The 19,590-nt window shown below is 39.0% G+C and overlaps 1 protein-coding gene across 1 annotated transcript in view; it reads left to right on the top strand.

Moving 5' to 3' along the window:
- The window catches only part of LOC136864292 (terminal uridylyltransferase 7), a 482,777-nt gene that overhangs the window by 369,767 nt on the left and 93,420 nt on the right, over positions 1–19,590 (top strand). The window lies entirely within an intron of this gene.

Here is a 19,590-nt window from a genome sequence, read left to right as displayed (position 1 = left end):
TTAATGAAAAGGACCAAGCTCGATAGCTGCTGTCGCTTAAGTGTGGCCAGTATCCAGTAATCGGGAGATAGTGGATTCGAGCCCCACTGTTGGCAGCCCTGAAGATGGTTTTCTGTGGTTTCCCATTTTCACACCAGGCAAATGCCGGGGCTGTACCTTAATTAAGGCCACGGCCACTTCTTTCCAACTCTTAGGTCTTGCCTATCCCATCGTCGCCGTAAGACATATCTGTGTTGGCGCAACGTAAAGAAAAAAAGAAAAAGAAAAAAAAAATGAAAAGGCATGACCTATTGGTTTGGAATTCACATAAAACTGCAAGTCCCACGACTATAATCACAATATCCAAGCTATGTAAAACTACAAGCTTCCTCCCCTGCCACCTGCTGCAAAATTTTTCTTTATATGCGAATGAAAATTTACCTACAGAGTCGGTTTATTCCCAGAGAAAACATGAAACATACAGTAAAATTTATTTACATAAAAGGGACTGATGACCGTGACATTTGAGCCTAAAAGCTGTGTCGTCATCATCATCATCATCATCATCATCATAATCATTTTAACACTAAAGCAGAGAGAGTACTTCTGCTGTACACTTCTCATCTCTTTGACTATCACCTGTTAAATAATAAATAAGCATTCAGCTGAATGGTATTCTAATCCTTCATTAGTTCTGTTCATGTTTAGAACACAAATGCATGCCACACTCATTGCTGATATTAATGCAGTTAGAATTATTTACTTCCCTTTTATTTTGTGGTTTATTTGATTTATCATTGTACATTTTTATTGTACTGTATAGGGGATAGTAACGTATTTGTTATGAAGCAAGTAGAAAAACAATGCAATTGCAGAGTCTTGTACATTACTTTTACAGGACTGTTCAGATTGTCTGTGTTTAAAAGAAATCATTGCACAATGCACAATACAAATCTCTTTATTATATAGCAAAACTCAAAATGAGTTTATTTTTTAAATGTGCATTACAAATGCCCTTTATGTGTCCCTCTGTCCCTTTTCTGACATCTACCCAATAGTCCATGTCTTCCACATGTGCCCCAGTATGTCACTGGTGATGTTTCTAAAGGCAGAATATCCAGAATAGTCTGAGGTAGAGAAGCACGTTGTTAAGTCAGGTGAACGAGGTGACCAAGAGAGGATCATCTAATCACTGTTGGTCCCATGTCTGATTTATCGTTGTAGTAAGCGGTGGTTTAAAAATTCTCTGACCTCCCGATTGAAGGGAGGTAAGGCACCATCTTATTGTAGTAGGTATAAACCCATCTATGTCCTAATTTACTTGGGATAGCAGTGTTATTACTTGGGTTGTAGAATAACTAATGATGGCAGAACTAAGGAGGATATAAAATGCAAAGTAGCGCAAGCAAATAAGACCTTTCTTAGGAAAAATTATTTACTCACTTTGAACATTGATATAGATACAAGGAATATGTTTTTTGAAGACTTTTTTCTGGAGCATGGCATTATATGGAAGTAATAATTAATTTTATGTGGCTATTTCTAGCCGACCCTTGTAAGTCAGACCCTTCGATGAGGGTGGGCGGCATCTGCTATATGTAGGTAACTGCATGTTATTGTGGTGGAGGATAGTGTTATGTGTGGTGTGTGAGTTGCAGGGATGTTGGGGACAGCACATACATCCAGCCCCAGGGTCATTGGAATTAACCAATGGAGGTTAAAATCCCCGACCCAGCCGGGAATCGAACCTGTGGCCCTCTGAACTGAAGGCCAGTACGCTGACCCTTCAGCTAACGAGTTGGACTGTATGGAAGTGAAACACGGGTAATAACTAGCTCGGAGAGAAAGAGAATTGAATATTTTGAAGTGTGGTGTTACAGAAGAATGATGAAGGTGAAATGGGTGAATCGAATTGTGAATAAAGAGGTTCAAATTGATGATAGGAGAACAGTTTTGCAGAATTTGACCAGAAGAAAAGAGAGAATGATAAGAGACATCTTAAGACACCCAGGAATTGTTCTGTTAGTTTTTGAGGCAGTAAAATGGTAGGGATTTAAAAAATGAAAATTTGCATCCTTGTGGTTTGGAATCCATATAAGCATGGAGATCTCTTGGCTATGATCTTGATATGACAAGCAAATTGAAGTAGATGTAGGATATAGTAGTTTAGTAGAAATGAAATGGTTAGCACAGAATACAGTGGCATGGAAGTTGCTTCAAACCAGTGTACAGACTGATGATCAAGACAACAACAACAACAACACAGCAGCCATTCAGTAATAACATACAGGTAAGTCTGTTATCTCACTGTCCATTCAGCAAAGGGGGTGTGACAGCTGTGTGGCATAGTCACTGGCATCTCACCACAGAAGCTGTGGTTCACTTCCTCGTCAATGCACTGGGATTTTTGAAATGAAAATTTATGACCCTGTGATTTAGATTCCACGTAAAACTGAATGTTGCCAGGCTGAGTGGCTCAGACGGTTGAGGCACTGGCCTTCTGACCCCAACTTGGCAGGTTTGATCCTGGCTCAGTCTGGTGGTATTTGAAGGTGCTCAAATACGTCAGCTTCGTGTCGGTAGATTTACTTGCTCGTAAAAGAATTCCTTCGGGTTTAAATTCCGGCACCTCAGCGTCTCCAAAAATCGTGATACTAGTTAGTGGGCGTAAAGCAAATAACGTAATTATTATTGTTAAACTGAAAGTTTCGTGGCTATGATCACGATATCAACAGGCACACAAAACTACAAGCTTGTATTATCTTTTTTCCTTTCACCTTCACTTCGGAAATAGCACGGGGAGGGTCATGTTTTTATTCAGTGTTACAGTGGGAATTTTTGTTGCCCATATGCGAACACTGGGGTGTAATAGATGAGTGAAAATGTCACTGGCTTCTCACAGAGGCAGTTATTGTTTGTATCTCAGCTAATGTAAGTGGGATTTAAAAAATTAACATTTGCATCCATGTTTTTCAGGATCTACATAAGAATTGTGATCTCTTGGCTATGATCTCGATATCGACAGCCATGTTAAACTACAAGATTGTTCTTTTATATACGTGAACATTTTGTTTGTTGAATTTTCCACTTCGATGAAACTGAAAATGACTTTATCACAGAAACTATCATCTTCCTTCTGATGATGCCATGGGATGCAAAAAGCCTCCCATCAGTGCTGGTCATGAAGTGATAAATCTTGATGCACTCCAAGGTAATAAGGCTTTATTCTTTGACACTTTTGATAACCCTTGCTAAATTGTGGTTTGCAGTATGGCTAGTTCCTTACTGTCTCCTTTAGTCCTTTGTTAGAGCCATGTTAGAAAGCTTCTCTGATGTGGTCCACTTTTCCTTCCAACATGGAGAGATACCCCCTGCTTTTTCCTCTTTCACAAGCATCCTGTTGCCACAAATTGTACACACCATCAGTGAATGGAATAAGTGTTGATCTTCTCCAAATTTTGTGCACAAATGCTACTGGACAGTGGTGATGAACTGAAATTGATTACAGTCAAAACTGGTTAAGACGTCCCTCTCTAGCCCGTTTCCCTGGTTGTTACATCATTATTTCGAAGTCCCAGGACATGTCCTATTAAATACATGCTAAAGAAACCTGCATAGCACATTTGTCACTCTTTAGTACGTTCGTGACTCCCATCATAAGAAATTTAAATGAGCATTCCCAGCCATGTTGCATGCAGGACAGGCCAGCGACAACTGACCTGGGTAAGGATTTGGTAGAGAACTTAATTTCACGGGCCCGAAGTGTGGTTGCGTGTCGGCCTACAGCTGCAGGGAGCGTCAGTCCCAAGCCAGTCTTGTTCTCTTGGCGTCAGACGCTTAGGTGCTTAATTTTACATTCGTGAGGCCTCTTTCAGATGGCACGGGTTCAACCTGTTTCTGCGCTTAACCACCTAGGCCTAAACGAAGAACTGATTGTTTAAATAGAATCTTTCAGATGATGCGGAGGCAGAGAGTATCGCGCGCGGGAGAAATGTTTGAGTGGGCAGTCCGTGGTGAGGCGTGGTCCTGCGTCCGCAGTTACTTGTTATTGGACATTAGTTTGTATGCATGTCATCATACAGAGCGGATCGACCGTGCTCGCGACATCAGTACTGTACTGTGACCTGTATCAGAACCCGATAGTGTACCTATAAGTAGAAATGGATTTAGACGATAAAAAAATGTAGGCCCGTTGTCACCCACTCAACATATTTATTTCTCATTTTCAGTTTAAAAGTTATTTGTGTGCTTTTGTCTTTTCCTGTGTGATTTACAGAGGTTGTTATGGAACCTGAAATCGACATTGAGAACTTAATAACTTTAATGTCAGAAATACCAATGGACTCGTGTTTGGGAAAGTGTACTATCATTTAGACCCATTATTGAGAGAGTATCCTGAAAATTGTACACATTATCGTCTCTTAACAAAATGTGAAAGATGGCATGATTGAATTATTTTTGTATTTTCTTAAGTGTAGAAGGTAAACGAAGACGATGATGGACCACATATAGTACCTTCACTGAAAAGAGTGTTGGAAAGGACCCACTGAAAAGCGCGGAGTTTTGCACCACTTGACCCGCTGTGTGTATAAGAGTCAGTGGAAGCGGATGCACCCGCACATGCAGATGGACGCGGTTTACTTCTGCGCCGTCTTAATGAGGCCTGAGTGACTTGTGCAACAATGTACGTAAATTAGGTCTACTGTACTTGCGCATGTAACAAGTAACAACGTACGTAAATTAGGCCTGCTGTAGTTATGCATAGTGGTTTGCAGAACCTTCAGCTATGGAGAAGAAAGCTAGACAGTTTATAGATGATGAAGAATGAATAATGTTTATTGAGAAAGTGGATGCTAATCCGCACCTTACTCATTCTTTTTGATCCACATATTGCACCCGTCCACCTCCCGAGTCCCAGACTAGCATTTATCTCAGGGGTGTCGGTTCATTATTTAAATCATCAAATATAAATATAACGGCATAATAGAACACGGGGATGAACGGAGCAACTTAAAATTAAAAGGGGGAAGGCTCGATTGTAACTTGAATTTAAGGACTCCATGATAGGACTAGGAAGTGACTGTTACTTTAAAAAGGGCATCATCTAACTACAATAAAAAGATTATGAGAGTGGTTTCCTTTGAAATAATTTGCCAGAAGGAGCGGTTTATTACGCCATTTGACGTATAAAACTTTGATACACGTGGCAACAATATTTGAATTTACACACATGTTACATATATAAATCACTTGCCATACCGCAAGTGGTATCAATATCTTGCTGCGTTGCTTCTGAAATAAAATGGCATTTTGGAGGTATAATTTACGGATCGATTCCATTTGAATCGAACCGTTGTTCAAAGATATAGCTTCCTTCAATCGGGAGCCCGAGCATAACCCATGTTACGGTCGGCTTCCCGATTTAACTAAGATGACGTACTCCGGCTATATACATTTTTCCGAGACCGGTACTCGGACTGGGTAATGTTTCTCGTGAATTGCGAAAACTGGATTCCACGGACAGTTCCTATCCTACGATATCCAGCTGATGCCATACCAATGAATCAGCATTTACATTTTATTTACATGTGATCTGAATTGTCACCAGTTAGCCTCAGTAGACTACTGACACAGATGAGATAACGAGAAGCGGTGGGAAATACCGTGGCCAGTGACCCCCCTCGCATCGCGAGCGAAGTAAACAAACACGCAAGTATGACTGTAACATCGTCCCATACGGAAACCGTACAATAACGCGGTAAAAAAAAATGATTCTAATATTATCACTCTCATTGTTCAAACATACTAATAGAGGGATGTTGTTACCAAATAATTTAATCCACGCTCGTCACAATCTTCATGAACTTATCATCCTCGAAATTATTATTATTATTATTATTATTATTATTATTATTATTATTATTCAACGGTTCCTGGCACTGTCACGTTTGATTAATATCATCATTATTATGCGGGATGCAAACACAAAGTGGTTATTACTGTTATTATTATTATATCCCTCTCGTGATTATTATTATTATTAATTAATAGGTGACTCAAGATATTATTATTGTTATACACGTCACTTAAGAGGTTATTATTATTAATGGACCGGTCACCTCCGCCAAATCATATATGTTAAGATATCGGTGCAATTACAAACATTTCACTGATCAACCGACGACATCATTACAGTTATTATTATGACAATTATTATTAATCTGACCGCGATGCTTTAACATCGTCCTTACATTGTTATTATTGTTATCGGTTGCATATTATCATTTAGATTCCCGTTTAACATCCTTATCAACGCTCAATTAATTAAGGCGGTCCAATCCTTTATCTGCAATATTTATTATTATTATTATCACGACATCATGATTGTCCTCACTCGTTATTACAATGAATACAATATACGACCATTTCTGTGGAATCTGAACTCTCATTATCCTTAGATCCCTTGTATCTCAACGAATAACTGTGCAGTCTATTTATTTCGTACATGCTGTCACGGGTTCGAATTCTACCCGCTGCGTAACTCAGTATTTCTCTGTGACACTGCCCGTACATTTTACACTCATATCAATATCCTAAGTGTCTCTCGTACGGAATTTATTTTCCTCTCTATCTCAATATTCCTCGATTCATTTATTTATTCCTCACAGAATTATCAACTGACTTATTTATTCATTTCGGACATCGTACGACCTTTTATTATCTGACTGCAAATTCTTTCACATTTTCTATCTCATTTGGATCTATGCCTTAGTTCATTCTCCACAAATAATCGTAACATCTTGAAATTATATTTACCAAAATTTGACAATCATGGTCTCGTAGTATTAGCACTACATGTTCCGGCTAATGAATCGCAACTTCAAAACGCGACATTTATACGTAAAAAAATATTGGACCGTAATTTAAACCACACGTTCATTAACATGTACGGATCATTAACACCGATCTACATTTCAATATTATTAATCGATCAAATTAAATTATCACGCACTTTAATTCCAAATTAAAACGACCTCCCGTCATTAAATGATTCCCAATAAACTCAACACTTGATCACATAAATTATTATTATCCCCGAACCATATAAAAAAAAAATATCTTCTTTAAAAAAATAGTTATATTATTTATTTATTATTATTATTAATATTTAAAAAAAAATAATAATTTCGCCTGTAATACGGTAGTCCGCTCTTATTATGTTTAACGCATAACCCCTTGTACAAAGTCAACTTATTCTGGCACTAATCACTCCAGATATGATTTACTTGGAAATTATTATATTAATCGCATCTCACAAATTTAACAACTTCACTTCGAAAATATGACCATATTAATTTCAACTAAACACACTTGGTATGGCGAAGCTGGATTTTCCTTCCATGTCATTAAATGGCTCGTTAAAATGACAAAACATAAAAGCACATATCGGGTCTTATTTAACTAGCATAATCAAAATCAAATGTAAAGAAAATTATCGACTACAAAGAAAATATGAATGCATGCATGACTTAACGTACTACACTATATATACAAATTTACATCTCCAACAAACTGAATACATAAAAGACCCGATTATTTACATTATTATGATTTACTACTGTCCGTGCTACAAATTTAGGATGGGGTCGTTAAGCGACCCATCTTGTTACAGAAGGTAACCAAGTATAATCAAATTATTCCCATTTTTCCCATCACGATAACATTTCCCAAATATATTTTACAGTTTAGTACTCATCTTAGTTATCGGTATTCCATTGCAGCTTTGCAGACGAGAGGCTTCATCCAGCCCCTCTCTGCGTTTTACTCCTCCATCCTTGATGGCGTAGTTTCACAAAAGATTTCCTGGCACATTATTATTTTATACTCATATCTTGATTACCACAAACCTTCACCATTTACTACGTTAACACTGTATGCTTTAATTTGGATACAACAAATTTCTATCCTAGACCCAAGAATTTAATATATTTACACTATTTAATCTTCGTCCACCTACCGCACAATGGACCTGGACACGTACGACGTGGTGTCAACTATTACGCCCGCCGCGATACGCCCGATTTATACGGCATTCTTGACGTGTTCATTACATCGGTTCGGTATAGCTAAGTACAGGCTACTACTTCCTTAAAGTACTGTTCGTCACACAGTCTATTATGTACGTACTCACGGTGATATATTTTATACTACTCTCTTGCAGGATAATTACTTTACGTCACTGATTATTCATAAATAAAAAAAACACTATCCTACGTTAACTATTTCCAGATTTAACATGTTGCTTGAGCGCGATCACACTTTACAAACACTGGCGGATGCTCGCGCCATTAAATGACTGTACGTCCGTAGAATTCTAAGTTACCGGCGACCAACAGTTCAACTCCCGATTTTCAATTCACGTGTGCTGGCGACCGTCAATTCAGCTCCAACGATTCAAGACAAGTGGCTGGCGACCGTCAATTCAGCTCCAACGATTCAAGACAAGTGGCTGGCGACCGTCAATTCAGCTCCAACGATTCAAGACAAGTGGCTGGCGACCGTCAATTCAGCTCCAACGATTCAAGACAAGTGGCTGGCGACCGTCAATTCAGCTCCGTATATATGGATGAAGCCTTTTTCCCGCGGATTCGTTGACGTCATGCCCCTTAGGGAGGGGGTGGATTTTTAATATCGGTACTTGCACTCCGAATTGGAAGTTAAAATTTACATCAAATTAATCCACTCCGCTAGCATATCTGCTGGATAAAATATGAACTCCAGGTGATCACAGATTTAGGAGATATGGATGGATTTCGCTCCTCACATTTCGCGCCTTCGTAAGCGTCTCTGACAACGTGGTCTTCTTTCAGCCAATGAGATTCAAGCTGTCCGGTTTCCAAGAAATCCAGCCTTCAATTTAATTAATTTGCCAATAAGTATTGATTATTTTTCCATGCGTGACATCTAATAAATTCATTACATCCATCCGCGTACTCAGATTAATTTATTACTGATTACTTTTGTAGTTACGAAAATATCTCATCCATCATTCCTTAAGATGGTATCACTGAGTCTCCCATCAAATTTTTACTATTGGCCGGCAAGCGGTCACGTGATTTAAATCTCCACCTGCTCGAACTTAGGCTAGCGAACGTACACTCAGCCGCTGTAATTTTCCATGAGGTCATGGAATTTCCGTCCTACCAAAAATATCCCAAGGTCTTACTCATGTGGTGGGTTTTCTTTGTATGACTCTCCCCCCTTCCTCTTTCTGACCAAGACTTATTTGTGGACTCTGTATTTCCTTGTACGCCAACTAATGATATTCCCTGCTGTGAAGTAGCTAAAAGTTGTCGGGTTGAGCTAATCCGTCAGGCTCCAGTCTGTCGTCCTTCCTTCGCTCTGATTTCGACATTACCTAAACGAAATATTTTCAAATACACTCCTCTGTATTTCAATAAATGTATCATATTATTTTACCGATCAAATCATGATTGATTATGGGCCTAAGTCACTCGGGTTCAATATGAAACGAACACAAATCGCCCAGATTTTAGACTTTCCTAGAACAATTTTAAACATGAGTGACGTGTATAGTTTGCGTTTCTAAGAACAATTTTACTTGATGTTTTACTGTATTGGTGTTCTTAAAATGTATTATTTATTTCATTAATTATAATTGTAAACATTTGTTTCTTTTTTTGATCGTAATTATTTTTACGTTTAAACCTAACCTTAAATTTAACAGAAAATATTTCTTTTCTTTTTTAGCACTTTCGCTCTTAATGATGGGTTTTTTCGGTCTCCTAAAAAATGTCCTAACCAGTTTTGACTGTATATTGGAGAGCACAAAACTTATTGTTAGCCACCATGTTGCAAACATAGACACCCAGCAGTAACATAGTTATTGAGTCCATCATCTATTGTCATAGAGTGAACTTTGAAAGTTTCTCTGTGTATGCAACGATAATAGTCCCATGCATAATACAGCATAGGATGTATGTACAGGATGAGAATCAATTCTCAGACGATTTGCAAAAGAAAATAATAATTATTTTCAAAAAAGGAGATAAATAGAAAAATGTTTGTTTGGCTATTTCTAGCCTGGTGCAGCTTTTGTAAGGCAGATCATCGTACGAGGGTGGGCGGCATCTGTTGTTTATAGGAAATTGCATTTTATTGTAGTGAAGGGTAGTGTTGTGTGTGATGTGCAAGTTGCAGAGTAGAGCACTGCAATGTATGTTTTTCGCTCGCTCGTATTCGTTCAGAGGTCCTGGACTCGTATAAGAAATAAATTGAAATAAATTTCCAGTACAATATACCAAGTAAATGATATTTCATCAGTCTTGGGAATAGTTTCAGCCACTTAGTGGCCATATTCAGGCAGAGAAAAATTAAACAGATTATGTGATAACAACATATCTATACCAGAAGAAGACAATGTTGCAGGAATAATTATAACATTAAAATACATATAATAACAAAGAATATGGTTAAGATCTTTTTGTCATAATATGATGTCTTTAAGTTGACTTAGGGCCACAGCCAAAGAAGTAAATCTGGAAATGGTAGCCAGAATTAGGAATGAAGAAACATACAGAAAAGAAATGAAAAAGGAGAAAATTTTTTTATGAGAATCACCTCTAATATCTGATGTAGAACAAGCACTGACTTGCTTATAATTGCATTTCAGTACGGAACAAAAATGAAATTTATAGCTTAGAATTAATTCCTGGACTCGAGCGGGTTCCCCTAAGCGGAGAACGCTTGGAACTATGTTGATGAGGGGACTATGCTCGCGAAAAGGACTGTCACAGGTAACAACAGGCAATCATGTGAAATTTTATTAGAAAGCAATAAAATAATGCCATAACATTTACTTTTGTCCTGATTTGTCCTTTTATTATTTATAATTTATTCTTGGTGCTATCGTATTATAGGCACTGAATCAATGAAAATTAAATAGGTACTTTTTATCTTGTAAATAATATTAAACATAATTATCATTTTAAACAATACATTCAGATAAAGTATATATGAATTTGAACTCTGAACAACCAAATAAAATAGTAAATTGTGTTCCTTCTGTTTATTTAATTCATTTTCTTATATTTTGGTTGTCGTTGCAATTGTTCAAATAATAACAATGATATAGAATTAATTCACTTTCAAAAATAGTTTTACTTAATAAGTTGGCCATGCGGTTAGGGTTGCGCAGCTGTGAGTTCTTATTCTCGTGATAGTGGGTTTGAACCCCACTGTTGGCAGGCCTGAAGATGGATTTCCATGGTTTCCTTTTTTGACACCAGGCAAATAATTAAGGCCACGAACGCTTCCTTCTCACTCCTAGCCATTTCCTCTCCCATCGTTGCTGTATGACCTGTGTGTGTCAGCACGATCTAAAACAAATTGCAAATAAAAAATTAATAATAATTTGCTTACACTAGGTAAGGTTCCATCCTTGATCGGACTTAAAACAGATGTCGTGTAAGTTCAGGCTCTATTCCCAATTCGATGAGCTTGTCTTTAATTTCCTGTTTGATATTTTCTCTATTTTCTTATCTTGTCTAGGAAATTGGTTTTAAAAGGGGGTAGAATATCATCCCCATTTACTCTTCCATACTGTGCACCAATATTTACTTGTTCTTGGGACATCTCGTGAAAGCCATCACCTGACACGTCACTAAAAGGACATAAATCAGAAGTGCACATTTTTTTCACATGTCTGGGTAAGCAATTTTTAACAGCTTGTGGTACAATATTGTGTGTTCTGTCAACACGTACTTTACAGATACTTTACAGACGTATGACCACAAATGGTAATATTATTGAATTTACGTCCCTCTAACGTGGTGTTGTAGCCTTATATGCTCATAATGAAGAACACTCTTTACAGGATACGTAGCCTACCTGGTTACAATCATGAGTAATTGCAATGGAAAACTTTTCCCACACATCACTTTTGAAGCCTGCTGGCTTCCTTAAACTGTATTCATGACTTACATGTTTATCCTTCACCACCTCTTTAATTTCCCGTTCAAAGTTGATTAAGCAATTATCACCATGAGTGTAGCTTTCTCGTCACGAGCATCACTTGAGGGTGAAAAAGTCTCACACAGTCACGCCATCTAGTGGTGTACCAGCCAACAAACTGATCCCTCGCTCACTCTCAAGTGAAATGGGACAATGCAGGGCTCTATTGCAGAGATGTAGGGCACAATATAAACGTCCAGTCCCCGACCCAAGGGAATGAACAATTTTAACCCAATAATGCCTCACCGAGCTCAATAGCTGCAGTCGCTTAAGTGTGGCCAGTATCCAGTATTCGGGAGATAGTATGTTTGAACCCCACTGTCGGCAGCCCTGAAAATGGTTTTCCGTGGTTTCCCATTTTCACACCAGGCAAATGCTGGGGCTGTACCTCAATTAAGGCCACGGCCGCTTCCTTCCCACTCCTAGCCCTTTTCTGTCCCATCGTCGCCATAAGACCTATCTGTGTCAATGCGACGTAAAGCAAATAGCAAAAAAAAAAAGCTTCAATTATTATTTTTTGTTAATTTTATTTGTTTTTTACGTTATTATGGCTACACAAATATCATCATCATCAATGTCCCACTCCAGTCACCCGGACACAAGTTTAGTGAATGAAATTTAAAAAAATATTATTCAGTACTCAGTTTTGAAAATATTTGCCACTACCATATGACAACGCTAGGCGCTTCCACTACCTAGTTTTATTTGGCATAATTTTGATTAAAGAATTGCATTCTGAATCTTCAGCAGGCTACTGCTTCTTCTTTTCCTACCACTTTTCCCCACACCTGTGGGGTCGCGGGTGTGAACTGCGTTGCACTTGTGGATTTGGCCCTGTTTTACCGCCGGATGCCCTTCCTGATGCCAACCCTATATGGGGGGATGTAATCATTATTGTGTGTTTCTGTGGTGGTTGGTAGTGTGGTATGTTGTCTGAATATGAAGAGGAGAGTGTTGGGACGGACACAAACACCCAGTTCCCGAGCCAGAAGAATTAACCAGAAGCGATTAAAATCCCCGACCCATCGGGAATCAAACCCGGGACCCTCTGAAATGAAGGCCAGTATGCTGACCATTCAGCCAACGAATCGGACCTTCAGCAGGCAACTATTCTGTATTATTATTATTATTATTATTATTATTATTATTATTATTATTATTATTATTATTATTATTATTATTATTATTATTATTATTATTAAAACACTATAACAATTTGAACTTTATGTTTGATATTTTACACACATCAGCACTTTGTAAATCATATAAAGGGCACTAGGAAAGTTTTGCAATATGCAAAAATGGTTGGCTGGACACCCCTGTTATGGTGAGGGATGAAAAGGGGGGTGAAAACGGGTCTAGAAGACAGCAAGGCGTGACCTTCACACCAGTTGTTACCAAGCAGTGGGATTGAAAGCAAGTTAAGATGCCAGTGTGGTCTAAAGGCGAATATCGCGCAATTATCTGCTACAGTTTTGCTCGTGGATTAACTGTTGACCAGTGCCTGGAGGAAATGACTCCTGTGCTGGCAAAAGACTGTCCACATCAAACAACAATTTTTCGCTGGTACAAAGAGTTCCATAGGGGAAATTTTGGGGTTAAAGACGATCCTCATTCTGGGCGACCATCTGAATCAGTGACTTCAGAAAACATTGAAGCTGTGAGGAAAATGTTGCAGCAAGAGAGGCGGTTGACATATCAGCAGTAGAAGAGACCCTCCACATCCCTGCACCAGCTATTCATTCAATTCTATGTTATCATTTCCACGTTAGAAAGGTTTGTTCCCTTTGGGTGCCCCATTCACTTTCAGAGGAACAAAGGGCACATCGAGTAAAATGGTGCTGAAAATGCTAAAACAGTTTGAAAATGGGACTTCGTGTAACATCAATAGCATCATTACAGGTGATGAAACTTGGCTTTATTATTACGATGTCCCTAGAAAATCCCAGAACAAGGTGTGGCTCTTTGAAGATGAGGGTACTCCTGTGACTGTGCGAAAGTCAAGGTCAGTGAAGAAAAGGGTGATTGTAGTATTCTTCACTAAACGGGGCATCCTGACTCGGGTTGTGCTAGAAACACAAAGGACAGTTACTGTAAAGTGGTACAGTGAGACGTGTGTGCCTCAGGTCATCCAAGCTCCCAAGCAGCTCCGTCCAAGGTCACGGCTCAACACTTGGTTCTTGCATCACGACAATGCTCCAGCACATCATGCTAATGTAACAATGGATTCTCTTGCCAGATCAGGGTTGACTGTTTGATCACCCTCCATAGAGTCCTGATCTTGCCCCATGTGACTTCGCACTCTTCTCAGATGTGAAGATGAAGCTGAAAGGGCGGCGTTTCTGTTGTTCGGAGGACATTAGCATTTGCTCCCCAAGTAGTGCCACTGAGTTTGTGAAGGATGTTTTTATGTGTTTTAACCTTTGCCGTTGTTCTGCAGAGGTGTTCATTATACGTCAAAGAGTGATCCAGCACAATACCCAAGTATTTTGGATGAGCACAGTATTTTAGTTGTTGGCCTTTGAATTGAACTTGTGGAATGTAATGGGCTCTCCTGTTGTCTAGATGAAAGGTACTAATCTCTGTTTTATTTACATTACGCTTCATTCACCAGGTGTTGAAGTATCTATTCATTTTTAGGAGATCTTGTGTGAGAATGGCTTCAGCAGTCTCAAAGTCTGCAGACTGTGCTATTAGGGCTGTATCGTTAGCATATATAAACTTTCAGCATGCAGTAAATGGAAGATCTGCTGTGTAGAGATTGAAGAGAAGTGGAGCAAGGAAAAAACCCTGTGGCAATCCATCATTTAATCTGTAGGATCTGCTTGTGTTTCCATTCAAATGTACATGAATTAGGTGATTGTATAGCATGTTGTTAAGCAAGGAAGCTAGGGTCTTCCAAGGGATAATTTCAGGAACTTCAGCATCATCCCTTTTTGCCAGGATGATGATAAGTCCACAAACACAGCAATCGTTTTCATTTTTTCTTGAAATCCCTGCTCAATATGACTGGTTAGTGCCAAAACCCAATCACAACAGCTCCTGTTAGATCTGAATCCTGCCTGTCCAACTGGAATGTGCTGAAGTACTGTAGCTGAGATTCCATTATAGATCAGTCTCTCTCTAGTAGTTTCTAGCAGATACTCAGTAGAGCAATAGGTCGATAATCTTCCACATTACAGCCACTTTTCCCAGGCTTTACAACAGCAACCACTTTAGTTCTTTTAAGAAGAGATGGGAGCCTTCTTTTCTTTAGGATGTCACTAAAGAATTTAGTAACCCATTTCATAGTTCTAGGACCACTGTGCATTAGAAATTCAGGATTGATACCATCCAAGCCTGCTGCTTTCCCCAATTTTGTTTCCTTCAAAGCAGCTGAGATCTCACCAACAGAGAACTGAGAGTTTGTTTCAGCTCTGGATAGTTCTATCTTTAGCTTGTTTAGGATTTGCCTTGTTTCGTCTCTTTTTGTGTCTGCTGATGCTCTGGTTGAGCCAATAATCCTGTTTCCTATATGTTCTGGCTTTATTTTAGGGTTCTTGCTGTGGTAATTAGGGCCACTACTGCCCAGCTTCCTAAGGAGGGACCATGCTTTTCTGCTGGAGTGTTGGAATTTAATACTAGATATCAGTGTGTACCATTTTTCCTTCATGGCAGGGTCTAAGCAATGCAGTCATTCATCAGTTACTTCCGTTTGATTGCTGCGTTGGTATTCTTGATACAGCTCATTGCACCTCTCGCTCCACACTAAGATGTATTCCTTTCTAAATCCTTGGGGAATGCGCTTCTTTGCTATAGAACATATCAGTCCAGTAAAACGGTTATAGTTTTCAAGAGCTGGTGGGATCCATTGGATGTTGTGTTCCATCTCACTGGTGAAGAAATCCTTTTTATCCTTTGTAAAGTTCCATCTTATAATTAGAACTTCAATACCGACTTTCAGAAGAACTGGCCTGTGCTGACTTCAGGGGAAATTGTCTAACACTTTTCTTCTGTAGGAAAGTGGTCTCCCCTGTTGGTCCTTGGAAACAAAGCAGAGGTCTGGGTTATAGTCATGTTTCCATCTAGCACAGTGAAAGGTACCTCTCTCTTTGGCATCATACATCAAGAAAATATCTTTAGCCTCTGCCCATTCTAGTATACTATTGCCATCTGAATTGGTATCTTTATATCCCCAGATGGCATTGCAACTGTTAAAATCCCCTAGGATGGCAGTAGGATGTACCACATTCTGGATGGCTTCATTAACCCAGGCATAGGAAAGAGGTTTATAGATGTTGATAACTTCTATGCCAGCAGTTCTAATTTTGATGGTGAATATATTATTATCAGCACTTGTACTTAAAGCTTCTAACTGCTCGATGTTGTTCTTAGCGTAAGTTGCTATTCTGTAGCTCTCGTGGAAAGTTGCTGCGACTAGACTATATCATGGCAACTTACATCTGGACAGGAGTTGGTTTTGGTCTTCACTGTGAATTTTTTGTAACAGTACTACATCCACTTGGTTGTTATTAAGCACTCTTGTAAATATGTCACTCACTGCCTTGTCTTTGCCTTCAACATTTAGTTGTAGTATTGTCAGTGAATGTCCTTTGTGTTGTTTGGCTCTGAGAAGAACTGTTTGTACTCACCATCATGGTGGTGATGTATCCTCTATTTGCTGGGATATCCACAAGAAAATTTCTTTTGGTCCATCAGTCGCTGTTGTTGCTTATTTAGCACCACCCGGGGGCACGTGTAGGAACGTAAAGCAGCGATGACCCCACCCCCCCGTATTCAAATCTAATGGGCTTACAACGAATTGCTTGCATGCAAGGCGGCCAAAATATTTGACCATCAAATGACAAGTGTTCCTCGGGTATGAAATTGTCATTACATCTCTTCTTTAACTTTTCCATGCCGTATTTTCCATGCCTTATCCTTATGGTTAATTCTAGTGTTGTCTGCAAAGTGCAGAAACCTACAGATTTGATGAAATATGTCTCTTCTCATTTACTGAGAAACTGTCAGGTTCTTTTTTATTTATTTATTTATTTATTTATTTATTTATTTATTTATTTATTTATTTATTTATTTATTTATTTATTTATTTATTTATTTTTATTTATTTATTTATTTTGCTAGTGGCTTTACATTGCACCGACTCAGATAGGTCTTACGGCGATGATGGGAGAGGAAAGGCCTAGGAGTGGGAGGGAAGCAGCCGTGGTCTTAATTAAGGTACAGCCCCAGCATTTGCCTGGTGTGAAAATGGGAAACTACGGAAAACCATCTTCAGGGCTGCCGACAGTGGGATTCGAACCCACTATCTCCCGGATGCAAGCTTACAGCCGCACGCCTCTATCCGCACGGCCAATTCGCCCGGTTGCGTCAGGTTCTTAATGTGATCATTCAAATTCCAGAAGTACCTTTTAGAAGGAAAGTTATGCTAGCCACTAACATATAGAGTGGCAGTGAAGCAGTGAATTTCTTCTGCAGTAATCTTTGGGTCCTGACAATTCAAACATAATGCGTAGAGTCTTGGTTTCCTCTGTCAAATGTTCTAGGAATTTTTGGTCAATAAACAATTCAGAAATTTCAATTACTGACATGTATTTATATGTTGAATAACCTGGAATGGGAAATCCAGTAAGGTTATCAGTGTCAAAATCAGCTTCTTTCTCCCATCGCATTTCAGATGTTTCCTTCTCAGTGACCCATTTGATAACACTTTCAGAGATTTCAGGTGCAGCTGCCTATAATGCAGGTGGCTGTACCAATGGGCTGAACTAGTTTTGGTCGACACCTATTCTTTCGTTGTTGGCTAATCTAATTTCAGAGTTTGCCGGTATTGATGAGATGTCAGGTTATGAGCTAATCTGACTTCATCCTCATTTCCAAAATCCCCATCTGTTGTCTATATTTGGTACTGGTAGCTCAGTAAACTCATCACCCGTATTATCATCATTATAAATGATGTCCAGTATGTTGGTATCCAGTGAAAACACTCCCCTGAAACAATAAAGCAAAATATACGTCTTTGACTGAGAAACAGCCAAGTTCTTGATGTCATCGTGAACGCCTAGCATTACCATATGGTAAAGTTGAAATTAGGAAGCCATAACTTAACATGATTTTAGTAAAATCATTTGAACCGGGCTGAGTGGCTCAGATGGTTGAGGCGCTGGCCTTCTGACCCCAACTTGGCAGGTTCGATCCTGGCTCAGTCTGGTGGTATTTGAAGGTGCTCAGATACGTCAGCCTCGTGTCAGTAGATTTACTGGCATGTAAAAGAACTCCTGTGGGACTAAATTCCGGCACCTCGGCGTCTCCGAAATCCGTGAAAGTAGTTAGTGGGACGTAAAGCAAATAACATTATAAAATAACATTATTAAAATCATGTGTAACTATCATAGAATATATATTTCACTCTACAAATAAGTATACTACCAAAAAAATAACCCATGTAATAATTCTAAACTTACAAAACTACACTTAGTCGAAATGGATGTAGACTTTTTCTCCATACTCAGCGATGGCAATTTGCAAACTGTCTGTATGTTATCATAACAAACATGACAACGACCACTACATAGTCACAAATGTGGTTCCTTTACAGAGCGATACACAATGGTACTAATCCTCCAGCATAACTGCTGAAAGAACAATAACAGATTCAATAATGTGTTACCATATGGCAGTGCTAAGCATTAATGGGTAAGGTTACAATCTCTGACCCAGGCCCCCTGAACGAAACAGCACTATGCTGACCATTCAGGCAAGGAGCCAGACAAGAAAGGAGTCAAGATTGTGTATACGGTAGAATCTTGTTAAGATGATTTTCTGGAATACATACATACATACATACATACATACATACATACATACATACATACATACATACATACACACGTACATACTTTATCGTTATAGACGCCTTCCAGCGTTCAGTGTGCAAGCCTCTGCGAATTTACTATACATCGCCACAATCCTCTATTTGCAACTAGTGCTGTGGCCTCATTTACTTCTATACCTCTAATATTTAAATCATTAGAAACCGAGTCTAACCATCATCATCGTGGTCTCCCTCTACCTCTCTTACCCTCCATAACAGAGTCCGTTATTCCCCTCGGTAACCTATCCTCCTCCATTCGCCTCACGACCCCACCACCGAAGCCGGTTTATGCACACAACTTCATCCATCGAGTTCATTCCTAACTTGGCCTTTATCTCCTCATTCCAAGTACCCTCGTGCCATTGTTCCCACCTGTTTGTACCAGCAATCTTTCTCGCTACTTTCATGTCTGTTACTTCTAACTTATGAATAAGATATCCTGAGTCCACCCAGCTTTCACTCCCGTAAAGCAAAGTTGGTCTGAAAACAGACCGATGTAAAGATAGTTTCGTCCAGGAGCTGACTTCCTTCTTACAGAATAATGTTGATCGCAACTGCATTAGCTTTACGACACCTTGATTTAATCTCGCTTACTATATTACCATCATGGGAGAACACACAAGCTAAAAACTTGAAATTATCTACCTGTTCCAGCTTTGTATCACCAACCTGACATTCAATTCTGTTGGATTTCTTACATACCG

Source organism: Anabrus simplex, chromosome 2, assembly GCF_040414725.1.
Source record: "Anabrus simplex isolate iqAnaSimp1 chromosome 2, ASM4041472v1, whole genome shotgun sequence".
In the NCBI taxonomy this organism is placed as follows: domain Eukaryota; kingdom Metazoa; phylum Arthropoda; class Insecta; order Orthoptera; family Tettigoniidae; genus Anabrus; species Anabrus simplex.
This window is presented reverse-complemented; position numbering and strand designations above follow the sequence as displayed.